Genomic DNA, 22,973 nt, shown 5'->3' on the forward strand with positions numbered 1-22,973 from the left:
CCACATTCTATTTCTTTCTCTTTTTTTCCTTTATTTCATTTCTTTTGTTTATATATATATAATATAATAACATTAATAAATATCTATTCAATAATCAATTATTTCTTTTACATTTGTATACATATATATTAATACACTTGTATCAATTTATTTCTTTACACTTGTTTTTATTTAATTTATTTATCATATAAATATCTTATAACATAATTATTTAATTAATAAATATCTTTTATAAATAATAAATATCTATTAATACTTAAATACAAGTATTACAAGTGTATGTATTTTTATTAATACATTTGTATCCAATCATTACCATACATTTGTCTTACTTTTATTTATTTATCATATAATATCAATTTAATAATAATAAATACATTAATACTTACTTAGATAATAAGTAAATACATACATGTATTACAAATGTATGTACATTATTTATCACACATGTATTTTATTTTTATCACACACTTGGCACTCACTTTGGCTTATTTACTTATTTAATTCCCCTCAATTTTCTTTATTCTATAATTAAACTTTCACGCTTCATTCAATTTAATCCTTTTATCCTTAATTAAGCCAAATTCACTTCATTAAACTTTAATTAACCACTCCCTTAACTTTGTAAATATTTTTAATAAATATTTACGAATCCATTTTTCATAAATGAAGACCCGAAAATACACTTTTCCTATAACCGTAAAGTTCGGGTCATTACAGAAAGACTCTTTCTCAAGAGGTGAAATCGGCAAAGGAATAGGGAAGAAAATGAAGAGCAATTGAAGGGTTTTGAAGAGACAAAAGTGAGAGAGTAGTGAAGAATGAATGGTTTTGAGATGTGTTTGAAGTGAGTAGCCAAGGGGGTATTTATAGGTTGGGATGGCTGCTAAAAATAGCAAAAATCAGAAGCTATAGAGTCCACCCATGGCTGGCCACACATGTGGCTAGTTTGAAGGTTTCAAACTTGCTATATTAAGGTAGGGGCAAATCTAGAAAGGCATAAATAATGGAGAGGTTTGAATGCAAATTGAAGGAGTCTTTAAGGGATATTTTGCAAGCCAAATAAACAGCCAAACAAGCTGATTGGTTCAGCATGTGGGACGATTTTGGGCTGCCCAGTGCTCGGTTGGATCAGTTTTCTCAGTTCAGGTCAACTGGGCTCCTTTTCATAATTAATTAACAATAATTTATTCAACCCAAATTAAATTGGATGAAAATTAAAATTAATTATATTATGAATTAATATTCATAATTTGGACTGTCTTAGGCTGAAAAATTAATTTTCCTTGATGCTTCAAAATTTCTTCTCGGTTTTGTGCTTCTAGTAGTGTTTGCCGAGTCGTTTTTCACCATTTGTGCAAATCTATCGAAAATAATCAAAATTAATCAAAATATAAGATAAAATTAATTAAAATTCAAAATGTTTATAATTTGAGTGCAATTTAATTATTTTATAAATAATTATATATTTTTCGACAAGAATTTTACTGAAACTACATGAATTTGAGTTAATAAGGGCATGAAAAAGTGTGTATATTTTCGTGTTTCCATCCTTTTGGAAACAAACGGTCACATGGTGACTTTGAGCCCTTAACATCGTGACAAGAAATCGGCAGTGAGTTGCACAATGAGATGTAACCCCTAAAGTAACGACATCAACCCAATAGTTTGCAAACTTTACATTTTTGTCCTTATTCGACCCCGAGTTATGTAAAAAGCTTTTGTAAGCTTGTATAGGATCCGAAAATGATTGTATAACATATTAAGAATAAGTAATATAATTAATAGCCTGTATGCATGGTTGAATTGAATCATAGTTGATCCGACAATGGATATGGCATATCGTATCTCGGATTTGACGATTGAGTCGGGTATGGGGTGTTACAAGCCCATTCACTTGGATATAGAAATTTAAGGAAAATATGCTTAGAAAATTTAGAAAGAGGAAGCTTTGGTTTTGAATTTTTAGTAGGTTTTAGACTTGATTCATAGTAGGATTTAGTTTTGAGTAAAGTAAGTAAGCTAAAAATGAAGTTAGAACAAAGTTATGTTAAGGTTTGTTTTAATGGCCATTGTTGATCTTAAGGAAGCATAGTGAGAGAATGAAAAAAATATTGAAAAATGAATATGTTTTTGGATAGCTTGAAGTTCCAAAATTATATTTCTAAAGTTGGGTTGGATTCAAATGACATAATTTTAAGTTACGTGAGAATCAGACTGATCTGTCACAATTTGTTGTGGCAAATTGAGCTCCTTTCAACACTTAATCAACTTGTTTTTAAATAATTTGTTATCCTTTTAGTTAGTTTTTCAATTTCACATATTTATGTTTAAAGTTAATAAAATAAGCCATTTTGTGTATTTTATTACCCATTGGGTCAATCTGGGCCTAAGGGAAGACTAATGTGTTGATTGAATCTGTAGGGCATCGATTTAGGTTGATGAGTCAATGGACTACCTGGGATGTCGCAACACCCATATTGGATATCGTAACATCAAACTTCGAAGCAAGCAGGGAGCAGTCTAGCATCAATGTCACAAAAATTGTATTCAATGTCACGACAATGAACTTCAAGGCAAGGGATATTATATTTGAAGTCCAATGTTACGACAACACTTTTTCAATGTCGTGATACCAATTTGATGAGATATATTCACCTACTTATGGAGTTTTTCATCTGTACACCTTAATTAGCATTATTATGTCTGTAATTAACCTAATTCGGTCATCTAACACAACTACTATATATATTAGTGCTGAAGACTTGATTAAGGGAGCTTTTTCCTTTTGTTTAATTTCTAGTTTTTAGATTAGGGTTTGGATTTCGGGGAAATTGCCGTTATATTTTGATTTCTTTCAATTTTAGTTTTTATTTTATTCAACATCTTTAGTATTTCTTGTGTTTTCTATTACAATCAATTTCCATTCAACATCCGTTCAACAGGTTTTCAGGTTTGATGATTACTCAACATCAACATATCCAAGTTCTCTTTTCCCTGTTCTTTTATTTTTGATATTTTTTTGAATTTCTGAAATCAAATTAGGGAAAATTGCATCTAAATCCATGATGAACTAAAACCCTAAGGAGATTGACGAGCGGATGTAAGATTAATTAACGAATAGTTTAGGTTTGACCCGAAATTAGTTGGATTGGGTTGAATGTTATTAAACCCTAGGATTGATGACCCTAGGAAATCACTTAGGTAGATGAGGTCAAAGGAATAGTCTACCTAACACCTCTTGATCTATCCCAGTCTAAGCTATGAGGTTCAAAGATAAGTAGCTTATCTTGACTAGTTAGTTTAGTTAGAACTCGAAAGGTAATAATTAAGTTAATTACTAGCTAATTCGTTAAAACCCTAAGTCTGAAGTTAATTATGAACACTGAAGTGAGTTGATCTTTTGTTTACTTCATTTGACTAGTTAGTTTAGTTAGAACTCGAAAGGTAATAACTAAGTTAATTACTAGCTAATTTATTAAAACCCTTAGTCTGAAGTTAATTATGAACACTGAAGTGAGTTGATCTTCTGTTTACTTCATTTAAGCGAAATTCGATAGGTTTCTAGCTTTCTTATTTTTATGTTATTTTTCTTCATATTATTATTTTTGATTCGTCGTACAATGATTTTAGATTATTATTGTTTAGGCATATTATGTAAAGATTATTGTTTGGTTTAATTCATCCTCCCATTGGTATGATCCTCAAAATACTTTCGTATTCCATTATAACATCTATACTACAACCTGACCTATATACTTGCTCGCAGACATCACTTAATTCTTATATTTTATTATATATAGCCTCGGCGCATGCATGCTAGTAATCCATAATATATACTTATTTTTACCCCATGCTTGACATATTTTTGGAAGGTTTATCATAAGATTTAATGAATTTGATGCTCCTAATCCTTTAATTTCATGTTTTATACTCAAGAGAGCTTAGGATAGCAAAAAGACCAAGAAACGAGCCAAAAGTGGACAAAATGGGCCAAATTCAGTGTTTCACATGGCCTAGGTAGTTCCACACGAGTAATCCACACGCCCATGTGTGACACACGGGTAGGCCACATGTCCGTGTGTAATGATCGTGTCGACTAAAAACCAACTCAGAATTACACACGGCTTGAGCACCTTCACACGGGCGTGGCACACGGCCGTGTCCCTATTGAGCCTAAGTCTAATTCTACTCGAGAAAGGCTAATTTTTAGGGTTTTAAAGCATTCCAAAGTCTATATAAACACCCTAGAAGAGGATCAAAAGGGGAACACAGAGGAGAAAGCAAAAAATACTCGAAGACAGCCATCAGAATCAACTCGGAAACAGGATCTGCTTTAAGACTAAAGATCTCCATTCAATTTCCTGAGAAGTTCTTTGGGTTTCTTTATGTTTTGTTGTTTTCCCAATTTTGAGATGTTTTCATCTATTATTATGAACTAAACTCCTTAAATACCTGAGGGAGATGAAACCTAAGACAGATCTTATTACTATTTGAATTATACGATAAATACTTGTTCTTATTCTTAATTATGTGCTCTTAATTCTTGCTTAAATATTTTATGATATTAATTCAAGTCTGATGTGCTTATTCAGTGGAGCAAAAGTCCCTGTTTAAGAGTAGATCTTCCATAATTAAGTGGAGTTGCATGCAATCCTAGACATAGGACGACATAAATCTGCCCCATTAGAGTCAAATCTAATAAGGGAATCCATAGATCGAATTAATGCGACAATAGGGGTTTTAATTAAAAAGAGATTTGAATTAATCAACAATGACCGAAAATTTTTTGCTTAAATATTTTCCGCCGGCTAAAATAACAAAGTTAAGGAATGATATCTCTTCTTTTGTGCAGATGGATTTAGAAACACTTTATGATGCATGGGAGAGACACAAAGACTTATTGAGAAGGTGCCCTCACCATGGGCTACCTCTATTGCTATAGGTTCAGACTTTTTACAATGGTATGAACCCTTCAACAAGGCAACTAATCGATGCAGCCGCCGATGAAACTTTAAACAACAAAACACCAGACGAGGGTTATGAATTTATTGAAGAGATGTCACTGAATAACTATCAGTGGCAAGTCATGCGAACAAAACCAACGAAATTAACCGGTGTTTTCAACCTAGATCCAGTCACCATGTTATCAAATCAGGTAGAACTCTTAAATAAAAAGAGTGATGGTTTGTATGGTTCTACTCAGGTACATCCAGTGATGAGGTGTGATTCAATTAGAGGAGGAGTGCACAACACAGATTATCCATCCTTCAACCCTGGTACCGAGGAGGAGAAAATAAATTATATGGGTAATAATCCTCGTCCTCAAAACAATCCTTATAGTAACACTTACAATGCAGGTTGGAGGAATCACTCAAAATTCTCATGGGGAGGCCAAGGAAATCAGAGACCACCACCCCCTCCAAGCTTTCAGCTAACTTACCAGCAAGAGAAAAAGTCGAACCTTGAAGAGATGCTAAAAAAATTCATCTCGGTGTCAGAAACACATTTCCAAAACACCAAAATAGTGCTTAAAAATCAGCAAGCATCAATTCAAGGTCTCGAGAATCAAATAGATTAGCTTGCTAAGCTGATCTCAGAAAGACCACAAGGTAGCTTGCCCAGCAACACCGAGGCTAACCCAAGAGAGTAGCTTCATGCGATTATTGTTCAATATGAAGAAGGGTTGGTTGAGCCTAAACCAGAACCAAGGCAAGAAACAATAGTAAGTTAAGATAAGGTGGATGAAATCCAGAACAAACAAAAACCGGTAAGCAGAGAACACACACCTCGCGTGCCATACCCTAAGACGACAAAGAAAGACCACACAAATAAACAGTTCGGTAAATTTCTTAACATTTTAAAAAAGTTACATATTAACTTACCATTTATTAAAGCTTTTTTGCAGATACCCAACTCGGTTAAATGTGTAAAGGAGCTTCTGGAAAACAAATGAAAGTTAGATGATTCATCACATGTAGAGTTGAATATAGTTTGCTCGGCTATGTTGCATAATAAACTACCCAGTAAATTGAAGAATCTAGGGAGTTTTACTATTCCTTGTTTAATTGGTAATTTAGCTATTAATAATGCTTTGGCCGACTTAGGGGCGAGTTTTAATGTCATGCCCTATAAAATGTTTAAGCAACTAGGTCTTGGGAAGCCCAAATAAACTAGGATGAGTATACAGTTGGCAGATAAAACTATTAGGTTTCCTAGGGGTATTGTTGAAGATGTGCTTGTTAAAATTGACACATTTATATTTCTAGTCGATTTTGTTGTCTTAGACATGGATGAGGACAATGACATACCCTTAATTCTAGGTAGACCATTTTTAGCAACTGCTAGAACTATTGTTGATGTTGGTACATGAGAACTAACGCTTCGTGTAGGTGATGACACGATTAAACTTCAAGTTCATGATTCCGCCAGACTATTTAGTGATCGAGATAACATTACGAATTCTTTCCATGAGAATAACATCTTGTCTCAAACTTCTATGCAGGAAATCCCTAGGGATAAAGTGATGGAGCCACAAAAAACTCTTGAGGAATGAAGATTACAAATCGAGGAACTAGATGAATGGCGAACAAAAGTTAAGGAGAAACCGAGAATACATGATGAAATAAAGCAGTGTCATGATAAACTTAAAGGTGAATCGAATCAACTGAAGGTCAGAGACAAAGTACTGTTAGATGAAGCAGACCCTCGTGTTGCCACTTTTGAACCTAATAGAGAAATCCCTTTTGCCGTACTCAACGTTTTCCCATACAGTATAGTCGAGGTAACTCATTCTAAATTCGGCATTTTTAAGTAAATAGTACACGTCTAAAACCTTATTTTGATAAGATTGATAGCAAGAATGAGGAGTTTCAACTCCTCGAACCACCATGACCATGCAAATAAGATGTGAGTCGAGCTTAGACTATAAATAAGTGCTTCTCGGGAGGCAACTCGAGCACTAACATCATTAACCTATTTATTTTATCTATTTTTCATGTTTTTTATGCAGGTACATTGACCCACACGGCCTGGGCACACAGGTGTGTCTTTGGCTGTGTGGAAACAGGGTTGAAATTTCCTAAAAATCGACATGCACACGGTCTGCGATAAATCCACACGGCCGTGCAACACGGCTGTGGGAAGTACACGGCCTGGACACACGGACGTGTCCTAGGCCATGTGAAACTTGGAGCTTAAATTTTCAAATTTTAAACAAGTTAGAAAGCTACATGAGCAAGGCACACGGCCGTATGTTCAGACACAGGGGCGTGTGGGATGCCACACGGGCATGGGAGAAGTGAAGGACATAACACACGGCCTGACAACAAGGGTGAGTCCCAGGCCGTGTGATGAATGAGCATTTAATTTTCGTGACAAACACGGGCTAACCATGATACACACGGGTGTGTGACACGGCCGTGTGGCCCAACACAGGTCTCACACGACCGTCTCCCAATTTAAACCCTAATCCCCTTTTCATTTTTCCCTATTTTATCTTTTTCTCCTCTTCTCAACCCCTAGCCACCGCAGCTTTTATCCCCGTCCTCCGAGCAGCCCTAAACCCCCTATTGTCGCACACTTGAAGCATCTCTCTCCCTTCTATGCCCACACCAAATCATCGCCCCTTCTCCCTTTCCTCCCCTTACGTGCAAACACCTACACCCCATGAACCCAATCCGACCACCCATCCTCTCAACCACTAGCACCAAACCATCCTCACCCTTCCCCATTTTGCGCACCACCGTTGACCACCTAGCTGCCGTCCACTCAAACCATAACAGTAGATTTTCAATATTCTTGATTTTCATTATGTTTTTCTTTATTATTTTATTCTATTTTAATGATTTACTAATATTTTTTATTTTTCTAGTATTCGTTTGGTAATTTCTACCTCTTATTAACAGTATATTTGATTCTTGTTTTTTTTCATTTGCTTCCCTCACTATTTTAATCATAGGTTCTTTTGATATATTTGTGGATTTAGTTAGTTGTTAATGATGTTCAGTTTGTCTTTAGTGTTTATTTGTTTTCATTATTCGGTGCATTGGCTTTTCCCTTTTTACTATTATTATTGCTAATTAGTTTAGTATACTGTTAGTTTAGATTCACATTCTGTTAGTTTTTACATGTTAGGGTAATAGTGCATATAGGACTAAATTTTCCGTCTTGACCATTTTTGTTATCATACTAGAGTCTTCTCAGTCACATTTTTGTCTTATTCACATGTCTCCTCCTAAGCTTTTCGATGTATTTGATTGGAATTATTTATTCTGATTTTATTCATATTGAAATGTTTTCTTTTTTAGGTACATCATGACGAACACACGAGGCAAATCCAAGGTAGCAGTCCCTGCTTCAAAAAAACGGAAGGATCCTGGCACAAGTTCTTCGAGCGCCTCAACCGAAGCTTGTCACCTTCTGCTTCGATTTTCGTTAGGCCCACAGGATGACTTGTTTCAGCTTATTCGAGTATGACCATTAGGAGTGGGCCATTATATTGATTGGGCCGCCTTGGAGTAGGTCCAACTTGCCCACCTTGTTTGATTCCATCTCGCCACTGCCCGGTGGGATCGGTTCTTTGCAATTCTCTAACCCACCTATTCGGAGCTTACCTTGGATTTTTGCACTACTTTCCATCTACAACATGTGATGAATACCCATGATGAGGCCAGTACTATCACTTTTAGACTTGGTGGACTCGTAAGACACATGAGTGTACAAGAGTTTGGAGTTGCTTTGGGCCTCTACACGGAAGAGTTTATGGCTTCCGAGGTTTTTCTACATCTTCACCGACACATACATCACTCGCCCTCCTGCTGTTGGGCCGACCTTGTAACACCCCTTACCCGTATCCAAGGTTGGAACAGGGTACGAGGCATTACCAGACTTAACCGTACACATAGATGAAAACTGGGCCATAAAATTTCATTTAATTCAAAACTTTTCGAACACATGCATAGACTCATATTTAAAGACATATAATGTGGCATAAGTGAGCATTTACACATCCATAATCATGCAATAACATGTCATTCACTTTCAACATATTTGCTTACCATCTTGTATATAATATACAGTCTTACATTAACTAGAACTAGACATGCTAAACCTTATTCTCATTTTATACCATCATAATGTAGTTACCAATTTGTCCATTAAACATCCATATTCAAGGTGACACTACTCATTTCCATTTTATTCATGATCCACTGGCCAGCATTTAACATACCTGATGTATTACCAATCATGCATAACAAACAAAGCTAACTATATCATCACATCAAAACATAGGACATGGCATGATTAATTAAACTTATAAACCATAATGGATAATGACCACATCTCATGATCATATACGATAACTCAATGCAGACTGATACGTATGGTCAAAGTCATAATAATACATATCACAAACCAACTTCATATACATGCCACTCACTTGATATTTCTAATATTTGAATTAATTCTCACAAAAATGATAGTTTGATAGTGTGATTTTGCCTCCGACGATCTCCAACCCCGACCTGACCTGCAAATACTAAAGAAATGGAGAGGATGGGTAAGATTTAGACTTAGTAAGTCCATATGAAGTTAATAAGCAATTACTAACATGCTTTTCAAGATAAAACATTATAATTGTACAATTACACATGTTCAAGTTAAGCCATTTTATCAAGTTACAGTTACTAAATCATTCATATATGGAGCTACAAAACTCCAAATTTAGTTTTGTTAATATTTTTTGAAACTAGACTCATATACCATTCTCCTATAAAATTTCCAGAATTTTTGGTTTATCCAATTAGTACAGTTTATTCATTAAAGTTTGCCCTGTTTTGCTATCCAACAGTTATGACCTCTCTTCACTAACAATTATTCATCTCATATTTCGGGACTTGGATGATGTTCCTGTCCATTCGTCCTGAAAGTAGACTCATTGAGGATTCTATTCATATAAATTATAACTCATAATTATTTTTGTATAGTTTTTAACGATTTTTCCAAGTCAGAACAAGGGATCTCGAATTCATTCTGACACTGTCTCACAAAAATTAGAATATCACATAATATAGAACTCTTTTGCTCCCCTTGTTTCTTTTATATGAAAATAGACTCATTAATATTTAATTCCATAATTTTTTTGAAATTTAATTCAACTTATACAATGTTTGGTGAATTTTCAAAGTCATGCAACAGCTACTGTCCAAGACTGTTTTACTACTAAAATTCACTCTTACATAATTTCAGTTAATCCATTTTGTCTTATCGAAGTTCACTCAAATATCGAGCACATTGCTCATAATTTTCATAAACATATACCTGCACGTATTCATCATATAATCATGTTCACATGTATTTTTACTTAATCGATTTTCCCATTGAACTCTTCGGAATAATAACTGATACTTAGTTGCCTGCACATATTTTCACACTTGTAGACAAGGCTATCTGGTACGCATAGTAGCCTGCACTTAGTACTACACATGCGACCAATTATCCAGTACACATAGTAGCTTGCACTTAGTACTACACACGTGACCTAAGCATCTGATACACGTAGTAGCCTGCACTTAGTACTACACACGTGATCGAAGTTATCGGGTACGCATAGTAGCCTGCACTTAGTACTACACATGCGACCAATTATCCGGTACACGTAGTAGCCTGCACTTAGTACTACACACGTGACCCCACAATAGATCATTCGTATCGTTTCTATTTCAAAGGCTCAACCAGGAAATTCCTCACTTTCCAACATGTTTACAAATTTATTCATAGTCCTTTTTCAATTTGCAATTTACAACAAATAATCGTTCTATAGGCAACCACATTTCATATGATAACAAAATATAATAAAATAAAAATAATCGATAAATTATTTACGTACAAACTTCTCAAAATCTCATCAAGTACAACCGTGTAGCAATTCATACAACCCATGTAATAGTAATTTAACATTCAATTCATGTAACAATAATTTGCCATTCAATTTCACATGACACAACGAGCATCACATTTTCCATATCATGCACACAATCCATCAACTTCTCCTAAACATATTAAATCATACAATTTATGCCATAAAAATAGAAAATTACAATTCAAGTATGGTATTGCATTATTATTAACACACGGACTTACCTCGTATACGAAAATGGCCATTTTTACCATTTTGTCCATAATTTGGTATTTTGCCGATTTTAGCTTGAATTTCAATTTTCCTTACTCTATCATTACAAATATAGCCTAATTAGGAGTCACATTATTCTAATTAACCCAAAATCATATTTTGTAAAAATTATAATTTTGCCCCTAAACTTTGTCAAAATTACATTTTTGCCCCTAGGCTCGTAAGTTAAACTTCATCCTATTTTCTTATGTTTTATGACATGCTGATCATTTTTCTCTTCTATAGCAACATCCAATTCACACTCTAACATGTACTTATGAACATTAGGTATTTTTACCGATTATGTCGTTTTACTCGTTTTCATGTAAAATTGCTTAGTAAAAGTTGTTTAACACAATTTCAAGCTTCATATTCTACCATAAAAAATCAGAATAAACACATTTCACCTATGGGTATTTTTCCAAATATAAACCCTAGGTTAAATTATTGCTAGAATAAGCTTATCCAAGTTACTAGGATTTCAAAAATGTAAAGAACTTCAAAAACGGGGCTAAGGAGCACTTACAATCAAGCTTGGGAATTTGAAAAAACCTTAACCATGGCTACTGTTGGTAGAAACAGTTGAATAAGAAGATGATAGCTAATTTGGCTTATTTCCCCTTTTAATTCTTTTAATTATTAGTTTACCAAAATAACCCTAACTTAAAAATATTTTATTACACTCATTTCATGTCTATTTTTGTCTAGAAATTAACCAATGGTCTAATTACCATTTAAAGACCCTCTATTTAAAATTTAGTATGTAGAATTCAACTTTTTCACTTTTTACGATTTAGTCCTTTTGACTAAATTAAGTGCCCGAATGTCAAAATTTTCGAACAAAATTTTCACGAAATTAGTCCGTGAAATCGTAGACCATAAAAATATAATAAAAATAAAATTTTCATTGTCAAATTTGTGGTCCCGAAACCACTATTCCGACTAGGCCAAAAATTAGGGTGTTACAGACCTTACGGCAAGTACTGTTCCCTATGACGCAAGTCACTCAAAGGCGACTTCTCTTCCCCCAGAACTACGCTACATCCATGTTATCTTGGCTCATACCCTGACTGGGAGGAGAGAGAGCACCAGCGTCGTTAGCACCACCTATGCTTACTTCTTATGGAGCATTACGACTGGTCATGTATATGATTTGGAATACTTTATTGCCCTTGCTTTTCGCCACCAAACAGACTGCCCTAGGAGGGGCTCCATCTGCCTTGGCCCCTACGTGACTCGCCTCGCTCGACACTTCAGCCTCTTCGACACTCTAGATGTGACAGCCCAAAGTTGACCCTAGTCGGGAAGTGGTTTCGGGACCGCTAAACCGAGTCACCGAAATGTTTGAATGTGATACTTATTGTGTAGAATATGTAATTATGAATGTGTGAAAATTTCAAGCTTCAATTGGGTTGATTTCATGTGAATTTAGTCAATAGGACTTATGTGAGAAAATTCTAAAATGTGATAGGTCAATGTGTGAGGACCTACTAGTGCATGTGGACAAAGGGGGGGACTTGCATGTCAAATTCCCCCCCTAATGAGTAGTGGCCGGCCATGACAAGGAAGGATGGGCAAAACATGTCATGAAACATGTTTTGTTAGTGGAAGAATAAAATAAGGAGTATGGGTAATAAAGAAATGGAAAACAAAAGAAAAAAAAATGTGTGTGTGGTGTTTGTCCCCCCATTGCCGTGAGCTCAAGAGAAGAAAGGAGAAAAGTTTGTGTTCATCCTTTCTCACCTCCATTTTAGCCTAAATTAGAAAGAAAAACAAAGAAAAAAATTTCTCATCCTTTGGTTCATCCTTGGCCAAAAATTTTAAGGAGGAAAGAAGAAGAAAGGTGAAGAGATTCGGCCATGCATGTAGCTAGGCCAAGGTATGTTTAATGATGTTCCATGAGATGCATGCATGTTTTAGTTGTTAGCTTGAGTTCTACCTAGCCCATGGTCTAAATCTTGCTATGTGATGGAAATGGCACTTGACCATGGATGCATCATTCTTGGTTGGTGTTTGATGTTGTGGTGATGAGGCATGAGGATAAGTTAAGATTCGGCCTAGGTGGAGGTTGTGTTAATGCCATTGCATGCAAAATATTAAGCTTGTTAATGATGCATGTGATGATGGCTTGATGATTCTTGAACCTCCTTTTTAGCATTTTTGTGTGAGCACATATGTGCATTGGTTGCTAAAGGGAGAAGAATCGGCTAGCAAGATGTGTGCTAAGGCCGAATGTAACTTTGCATGTTGATGAGCAATGCATGTGTTAAATCGATGAAAAGGGGGAGGATGCTTTACTAGTGTGTATATGTGTGTATTAAGTGTTGAAATCGACCCCAAAAATGGACATGCATATTCGGCCAAGGGGAAAGAAATTAGCTAATATGTTGTGTTGATGCATGATTTTTGCATGTATGAGACTTTAATGTCTAATGTATAAATATGGGCTAAGTGCCTTGTGTTCATCTTTTGATGCCTAAAATGATGAAATCAATTTATTTGTTTGATTAAGCTCAAGAGCAAAGGGGAAATAAAACCGATAAAGGGAAGGAAAAAGTGGTTGAATAGCTAGCGGAATCGTTCGACAACACCCGAGGTAAGTTCTTGAGTAAGAGATCTTAAATTTCGATGTGATTAAATCATGCTCTATGTGTGGCTATTGAGCCGAATGTGCAAGGACAATATGTGCCTTGTGTTTGAGTTTCGTAAACGAAAATGAAATATGAATGTGCTATGAATTATTGTTAGATGTGCATGATTAATTGAATGCTGTCCGGGCTAAGTCCCGAAGGCTTTGTGCTAAGTGAATATATCCGGATTAAGATCCGAAGGCCTTTGTGCGAGATACTAAATCCGGGTTAAGTCCCGAAGGCATTCGTGCGAGTTATTAAATCCGGGTTAAGTCCCGAAGGCATTCGTGCGAGTTATTAAATCCGGGTTAAGTCCCGAAGGCATTCGTGCGAGTTGTTAAATCCGGGTTAAGTCCCGAAGGCATTCGTGCGAGTTGTTAAATCCGGGTTATGTCCCGAAGGCATTGTGTGAGTTACTAAAACCGGGCTATGTCTCGAAGGCATTTGAACGAGGAGCTATATCCGGTTAAATCCCGAAGGTACGTGATTTGGTAATGAATGAGCTTGCTGTAAAATTCCAGCGAATACTCGAAAAACATCCCAATATGGGGATATGTTACGTATGTGTTGAATTTAATCGAGCCCTTACAATAAATGTTCGCTCAGTTGATAAACGAGCTACCGGCCTTCGGCCAAGTTAGTTTATTGTGTATGTACATAAGGGTTATTAATGTTGTGAAGCAAGTTTGATATCGGTAAATTGCGTATTATGAAATATTCCGTTTAGCTAAATGTGTGCTATTCTTTGTGCATGCTGGAATTCCTTGCTCAAACTTACTAAGCATAAATTGCTTACTCGTTACATTGCTCCTCTGTTTTATAGATTTTTGGTTCTCCAGCTATCGGACTCGGGATCTTGAAGTCGAAGTCGCCCACACTATCAAAGGCTCTTTTGGGTACTATTTTGGTTGAATTTTGATATGGCATGTATAGGACTACCCATTGTTGTCTTTCGAGTACTTTATGAAATGTATAAGTGTACAGCCATGCGAAAATGGCTTGTAGAAGTGGAGTATGGCATTAGACCATTCGTATTTATGAATGTATAGATGGTTTCATGATGTAACTATGTTGGAATGGAAGTGTTGAGCAAATGATCAGCCACTAGAATGGCTAAGTATGATCATATGTGGGCTTATGTATGACAAGGCCCTAGTTGGTCCATGAAACCCCAAATTAGGTAAGGTTCACTTTGAAAACAGAAGCTGATAGCAGCAGTGGTGTGGATTGGAAAAATCACAAGAATTCGTAGGAGTGGAATTAAATAGTGAATAAATTATGTAATCGAACCTTGATGAATCTACTTTCATATGGAAGTAACGAAACAATTATAGGAACAGTACAGAAAGAGATATTCGGGTTCTTGTGTAACAGGGCCAGAACAGTTTCTGGATTCACTGTTCCGCCTTTGGAAATTCACTATAAATTGACCAGAGATAATTAGGGGTCATACCATATATGTATGGATTCCTCTCTGAGTCTAGTTTCCATAGAAACAAACGGCATCAGTATTGAAGCTCTGTGCAGAGAGATATCCCAGTCGTAATGGGAAAAGGTCAGTGTAGTCGACCCCTGTAACATGGGAGACTTTGACTAATAAACTGTACTAATTGGCCCGACCAAAAATTCTAGAAAAAAATCCATAGGTGGGGACATGAGTCTAGTTTCAGGGAAAAATTACAAAACTGATTTTTGAGTTGTGAAACTCAAGATATGATTTTTGAAGCGACTAGTACTCAGACTGGGCAGTGTCTGGAAAAATTTTTCAAAGTTTGTTAACATCTCGTGTCCGACTCCGGTGTCGGTCTCGGGTTCGGGGTGTTACATTTTATTGGTATCAGAGCTACGGTTTAGTCGATTCTAGGACTACCGTAATGTTTTGGGTCTAGCTATACATGCCATTTTATGTGATTACTTGATAGTGTGGTGATTTCCGACAATTGTAAATGTGTTTATTTATAGTAATGGATCCCGATCGTGACCGAGAGGTAGCTGATGATCTTGAGAGTGTAGCGCCTGCTCCCGTACAAGGGACAGTGCCGGCAAACTCTCAACCTAATGCTAGTAATCAGAATGATGAAGCTAGACAAGCATTCTATAGCGTGATGAATGATTGGTTTAACCAATACATTCGAACTAATATGGCTGTTCCACAACCTCCATTCCCGAACAAATACTACCCCCGCACCTACAATACCGCCGGTAACGGACCAAATAAGGTCACATAAGCCCCAGTTGACAGAATCCGAAAACATGGGGCTACTGAATTTAAGGCTATGGATAGCGATGATGCCGAGCAAGCTGAATTTTGGCTGGACAACACTATCCGGGTACTCGATGAGCTATCTTGTACACCCGATGAATGCCTAAAGTGTGCTATCTCCTTGCTACGTGATTCTGCCTACTATTGGTGGAGTACTCTGACTTCTATTGTGCCCCGAGAGCAAGTAACTTGGGAGTTTTTCCAAACTGAGTTTCGGAAAAAGTATATCAGTCAGAGATTTGTTGATCAAAAATGGAAGGAATTTCTTGAGCTTAAGCAAGGCTCCATGTCGGTTACTGATTACGAGCGAAAATTTGTTAGACTTAGCAAATACGCTCGGGAATGTGTTTCGTCCGAAGCTGTTATGTGTAAACGCTTCGAGGATGGGCTGAATGAAGATATAAAAATGTTCGTTGGCGTTCTTGAAATACAAGAGTTCGTGGTACTTGTTGAACGAGCTTGTAAAGCCGAAGAGCTTAGAAAAGAAAAGCAAAGAGTTGATGAGGGAACTGGAGAGTTTCGTAAAACATCCTCAGGGAGGTCTCTTCAACAGACATCGAAGAGATTTCGAGATGATGCAGGCCAGTTTAGAGGCACTTCGGGCCTTTTTGGACGAGATCGTGATCGACCCCCTGTGGGTACACGAGGCACTTCGGTCGCCAGTGTTGGGAATGAACGTCGAGACAGGACGAAATGCCGATATTGCGGTAAATGGCATTCGGGGAGTTGTAGATTTCCTGACCGCTCCTGTTACAAATGCGGATCAGTGGACCACTTCATTAAAGATTGCCCGAGGTTGTCGGGACAGAATGCAAATCAGAGTGGGAGACCGGGTGCTACCACTACTCGAGGTAGACCATCTGGAAATATGGGCAATGCTGGTGGTGGTCAGAGAGGATCTAGAGATGATATAACCAGATCCGAAGCCCGTGCGCCTGCTAGAGCTTATGCTATACGTGCCCGCGAGGATGCTTCTTCGCCTGATGTTATTACCGGTACATTCACCCTCTTTGATACTAATGTAATTGCTTTGATTGACCCCGGTTCTACCCATTCTTACATATGTGAAACCTTAGCATCCAGTAAGACTTTATCTATTGAGTCTACTGAGTTTGTAATTCGGGTGTCAAATCCCTTGGGTCGTTACGTGCTTGTCGACAAAGTGTGTAAGAAATGTCCCCTGGAAAATTCGAGGTTCCTATTTTCCAGCGGACTTGATGCTTTTGCCGTTTGATGAATTTGATGTTATCCTTGGGTTGGATTGGTTGACTGCGCATGATGCGATTGTGAACTGCAAGAGCAAGACTATTGATTTGAGGTGCGCAAATAACGAAGTAGTCCGAATTGAGTCTGCGGACTTGGAGGGGATGCCAGCTGTAATATCAGCAATGTTGGCACAGAAATATGTAAGAAAAGGGTGCGAAGCATACCTTGCATATGTGCTTGATGACAAAGAATTAGAAAAGAAACCCGAATCTGTGCCGGTGGTTTGTGAATACCCGGATGTTTTTCCGGAAGAATTACCGGGTTTACCACATGTTCGGGAGGTAGAGTTTGGTATTGAGCTTGTACCTGGGACTACGCCGATTTCGATAGCTCCGTATCGTATGGCACCAACCGAGTTAAAGGAGTTGAAAGCTCAGTTGCCAGAACTGACGGAGAGAGGTTTCGCTCGACCAAGTTTCTCACCTTGGGGTGCACCAGTATTGTTCGTGAAAAAGAAGGACGGAACCATGAGGTTGTGCATTGACTATCGTCAGCTGAATAAAGTGACGATAAAGAACAAATATCCGTTGCCGCGCATCGATGATTTGTTCGACCAACTGAAGGGAGCCTCAGTGTTCTCAAAAATAGATTTGAGATCGGGCTATTATCAGTTGCGAATTCGAGATCCAGATATTCCCAAAACTGCCTTCAGAACGAGATATGGTCACTACGAATTCTTAGTGATGCCGTTTGGGCTCACTAATGCCCCTGCGGTATTTATGGATTTGATGAATCGGATCTTCAGACCGTATTCGGATCAGTTCGTAGTTGTGTTCATTGATGACATTTTGGTCTATTCAAGAGATGAGACCGAACATGCTGAGCATCTGAGGCTAGTGCTGCAAATTTTGCGGGATAAGCAGTTATATGCTAAGTTCAGTAAGTGTGAGTTCTGGTTAAGAGAGGTTAGTTTCTTGGGTCATGTGGTATCCGCGTCGGGTATTCGAGTTGACCCGAACAAAATTTCAGCCATACTTGACTGGAAACCTCCGAGAAATATTACTGAAGTTCGGAGCTTTTTGGGGCTCGCCGGTTATTACCGACGATTTGTGAAAGGTTTCTCAATGATAGCCACACCAATGACGAAGCTACTTCAAAAGGATGTTAAGTTCGAGTGGACGGAGAAATGTCAGAAAAGTTTCAACCAACTGAAAACTCATTTGACTGAAGCTCCAATTTTGGTGCAACCCGAATCAGGTAAAGAGTTTGTCATTTATAGTGACGCATCCCTACTTGGGTTGGGTCGCGTATTGATGCAAGAAGGTCGAGTCGTGGCCTATGCGTCGAGACAATTGAAGCCACACGAGAGGAATTATCCGACCCATGATCTCGAACTAGCTGCCATCGTGTTTGCTTTAAAAATATGGCGACATTATCTGTTTGGTGAGAAGTGCCATGTATTTTCGGATCACAAAAGTCTCAAATATTTGATGACTCAACTAGACTTGAATCTGCAACAAAGACGTTGGCTTGAGTTGTTGAAAGATTATGAGCTTGTCATTGATTACCACCCGGGAAAGGCTAACGTGGTTGCGGACGCCTTAAGCCGGAAGTCATTGTTTGCTTTACGAGCGATGAACGTGCATTTGTCTGTTTTACCAGACAGTGTGTTAGTAGCTGAATTAAAAGCTAAACCATTATTGACTCACCAAATTCGTGAAGCTCAGAAAGTCGATGATGAATTGGTTGCAAAACGGTCTAAGTGTTTTCCGAACGAGGAATCGGAGTTTCAAATTGATGATGATGATTGTTTGAGGTTCAGAAATCATTTGTGTGTTCCAAGGAATTCGGAACTCATTTCGATGATTCTGAGCGAAGCCCATTGTAGCCGAATGTCAATTCACCCGGGGAGTACGAAAATGTACAACGATTTGAAACGTCAATTTTGGTGGCATGGTATGAAACGGGACATCTCTGACTTTGTTTCGAGATGTTTAATATGTCAACAAGTGAACGCGGAACATCAAGTGTCTTCAGGATTACTCCAGCCGATCATGATACCCGAGTGGAAATGGGATCGAGTCACAATGGACTTTGTGTCCGGACTGCCTTTGTCAGCAGTAAGAAGGATGCGATATGGGTTATTGTTGATAGACTGACTAAGTCGGCTCATTTCATCCCCGTACGTACGGATTTTTCATTGGATAAACTAGCTGAATTGTACGTTTATCAAATTGTGAGATTACACGGGGTACCTGTTTCTATCGTGTCGGATAGAGATCCGAGATTCACCTCACGATTTTGGAAGAAATTGCAAGAAGCTCTGGGTACCAAGTTGCATTTTAGCACTGCTTTTCACCCCCAAACCGATGGTCAATCCGAGCAGATAATTCAGATACTTGAGGATATGTTGAGATGTTGCATCCTCGAGTTCAGTAGTTCATGGGAACGGTATTTACCTTTGATTGAATTCGCTTACAACAATAGTTTTCAATCAAGTATTAAGATGGCACCTTATGAGGCTTTGTACGGTCGTAAATGCCGTACACCATTGTTTTGGACCGAGCTCGATGAAAGCAAAATTTTTGGAGTTGATTTGATTAGAGATGCTGAACAGAAAGTAAAGGTAATCCGTGAAAGTCTGAAGGTATCCACGGATCGTCAGAAATCGTACGCAGATTTGAAACGAAAAGACATCGAGTATCAGGTGGGAGACAAAGTGTTCCTTAAGGTTTCACCTTGGAAAAAGATACTCAGGTTCGGCCGTAAGGGCAAGTTGAGCCCAAGATTCATTGGGCCGTACGAAATCTCCGAACGAGTTGGTCCGGTTGCGTATAGATTGATTTTGCCCCCGGAGCTTGAAAAGATTCATGATGTCTTTCATGTTTCGATGCTTCGACGCTATCGATCTGATCCATCGCATATAATTAGCCCATCAGAGGTTGAAATTCAAGTCGACATGAGCTATAAAGAAGAACCGATGCGTATCCTAGCTAGTGAAGTGAAGGAGTTGCGAAACAAAAGAGTTCCGCTAGTAAAGGTGTTATGGCTCAAACTCGGGATCGAGGAAGCTACTTGGGAGACCGAGAGCTCGATGAAAGAACGATACCCAAACCTATTTACCGGTAAGATTTTCGGGGACGAAAATTTCTTAAGTGGGGGAGAGTTGTGACAGCCCAAAGTTGACCCTAGTCGGGAAGTGGTTTCGGGACCGCTAAACCGAGTCACCGAAATGTTTGAATGTGATACTTATTGTGTAGAATATGTAATTATGAATGTGTGAAAATTTCAAGCTTCAATTGGGTTGATTTCATGTGAATTTAGTCAATAGGACTTATGTGAGAAAATTCTAAAATGTGATAGGTCAATGTGTGAGGACCTACTAGTGCATGTGGACAAAGGGGGGACTTGCATGTCAAATTCCCCCCTAATGAGTAGTGGCCGGCCATGACAAGGAAGGATGGGCAAAACATGTCATGAAACATGTTTTGTTAGTGGAAGAATAAAATAAGGAGTATGGGTAATAAAGAAATGGAAAACAAAAGAAAAAAAAATGTGTGTGTGGTGTTTGTCCCCCCATTGCCGTGAGCTCAAGAGAAGAAAGGAGAAAAGTTTGTGTTCATCCTTTCTCACCTCCATTTTAGCCTAAATTAGAAAGAAAAACAAAGAAAAAAATTTCTCATCCTTTGGTTCATCCTTGGCCAAAAATTTTAAGGAGGAAAGAAGAAGAAAGGTGAAGAGATTCGGCCATGCATGTAGCTAGGCCAAGGTATGTTTAATGATGTTCCATGAGATGCATGCATGTTTTAGTTGTTAGCTTGAGTTCTACCTAGCCCATGGTCTAAATCTTGCTATGTGATGGAAATGGCACTTGACCATGGATGCATCATTCTTGGTTGGTGTTTGATGTTGTGGTGATGAGGCATGAGGATAAGTTAAGATTCGGCCTAGGTGGAGGTTGTGTTAATGCCATTGCATGCAAAATATTAAGCTTGTTAATGATGCATGTGATGATGGCTTGATGATTCTTGAACCTCCTTTTTAGCATTTTTGTGTGAGCACATATGTGCATTGGTTGCTAAAGGGAGAAGAATCGGCTAGCAAGATGTGTGCTAAGGCCGAATGTAACTTTGCATGTTGATGAGCAATGCATGTGTTAAATCGATGAAAAGGGGGAGGATGCTTTACTAGTGTGTATATGTGTGTATTAAGTGTTGAAATCGACCCCAAAAATGGACATGCATATTCGGCCAAGGGGAAAGAAATTAGCTAATATGTTGTGTTGATGCATGATTTTTGCATGTATGAGACTTTAATGTCTAATGTATAAATATGGGCTAAGTGCCTTGTGTTCATCTTTTGATGCCTAAAATGATGAAATCAATTTATTTGTTTGATTAAGCTCAAGAGCAAAGGGGAAATAAAACCGATAAAGGGAAGGAAAAAGTGGTTGAATAGCTAGCGGAATCGTTCGACAACACCCGAGGTAAGTTCTTGAGTAAGAGATCTTAAATTTCGATGTGATTAAATCATGCTCTATGTGTGGCTATTGAGCCGAATGTGCAAGGACAATATGTGCCTTGTGTTTGAGTTTCGTAAACGAAAATGAAATATGAATGTGCTATGAATTATTGTTAGATGTGCATGATTAATTGAATGCTGTCCGGGCTAAGTCCCGAAGGCTTTGTGCTAAGTGAATATATCCGGATTAAGATCCGAAGGCCTTTGTGCGAGATACTAAATCCGGGTTAAGTCCCGAAGGCATTCGTGCGAGTTATTAAATCCGGGTTAAGTCCCGAAGGCATTCGTGCGAGTTATTAAATCCGGGTTAAGTCCCGAAGGCATTCGTGCGAGTTGTTAAATCCGGGTTAAGTCCCGAAGGCATTCGTGCGAGTTGTTAAATCCGGGTTATGTCCCGAAGGCATTGTGTGAGTTACTAAAACCGGGCTATGTCTCGAAGGCATTTGAACGAGGAGCTATATCCGGTTAAATCCCGAAGGTACGTGATTTGGTAATGAATGAGCTTGCTGTAAAATTCCAGCGAATACTCGAAAAACATCCCAATATGGGGATATGTTACGTATGTGTTGAATTTAATCGAGCCCTTACAATAAATGTTCGCTCAGTTGATAAACGAGCTACCGGCCTTCGGCCAAGTTAGTTTATTGTGTATGTACATAAGGGTTATTAATGTTGTGAAGCAAGTTTGATATCGGTAAATTGCGTATTATGAAATATTCCGTTTAGCTAAATGTGTGCTATTCTTTGTGCATGCTGGAATTCCTTGCTCAAACTTACTAAGCATAAATTGCTTACTCGTTACATTGCTCCTCTGTTTTATAGATTTTTGGTTCTCCAGCTATCGGACTCGGGATCTTGAAGTCGAAGTCGCCCACACTATCAAAGGCTCTTTTGGGTACTATTTTGGTTGAATTTTGATATGGCATGTATAGGACTACCCATTGTTGTCTTTCGAGTACTTTATGAAATGTATAAGTGTACAGCCATGCGAAAATGGCTTGTAGAAGTGGAGTATGGCATTAGACCATTCGTATTTATGAATGTATAGATGGTTTCATGATGTAACTATGTTGGAATGGAAGTGTTGAGCAAATGATCAGCCACTAGAATGGCTAAGTATGATCATATGTGGGCTTATGTATGACAAGGCCCTAGTTGGTCCATGAAACCCCAAATTAGG

General features: G+C 37.9%; 1 non-coding gene across 1 annotated transcript; it reads right to left on the reverse strand.

Moving 5' to 3' along the window:
* Positions 1-4,822: 4,822 nt before the first annotated feature.
* LOC121207348 (small nucleolar RNA R71) lies at positions 4,823-4,929 on the reverse strand. Its single transcript, XR_005902439.1, has one exon. It is a non-coding gene; the product is annotated as a small nucleolar RNA R71 (small nucleolar RNA).
* Between the last annotated feature and the right edge of the window lie 18,044 nt (positions 4,930-22,973).

The sequence above is a fragment of the Gossypium hirsutum genome, chromosome A09 (assembly GCF_007990345.1).
Source record: "Gossypium hirsutum isolate 1008001.06 chromosome A09, Gossypium_hirsutum_v2.1, whole genome shotgun sequence".
NCBI lineage: Eukaryota > Viridiplantae > Streptophyta > Magnoliopsida > Malvales > Malvaceae > Gossypium > Gossypium hirsutum.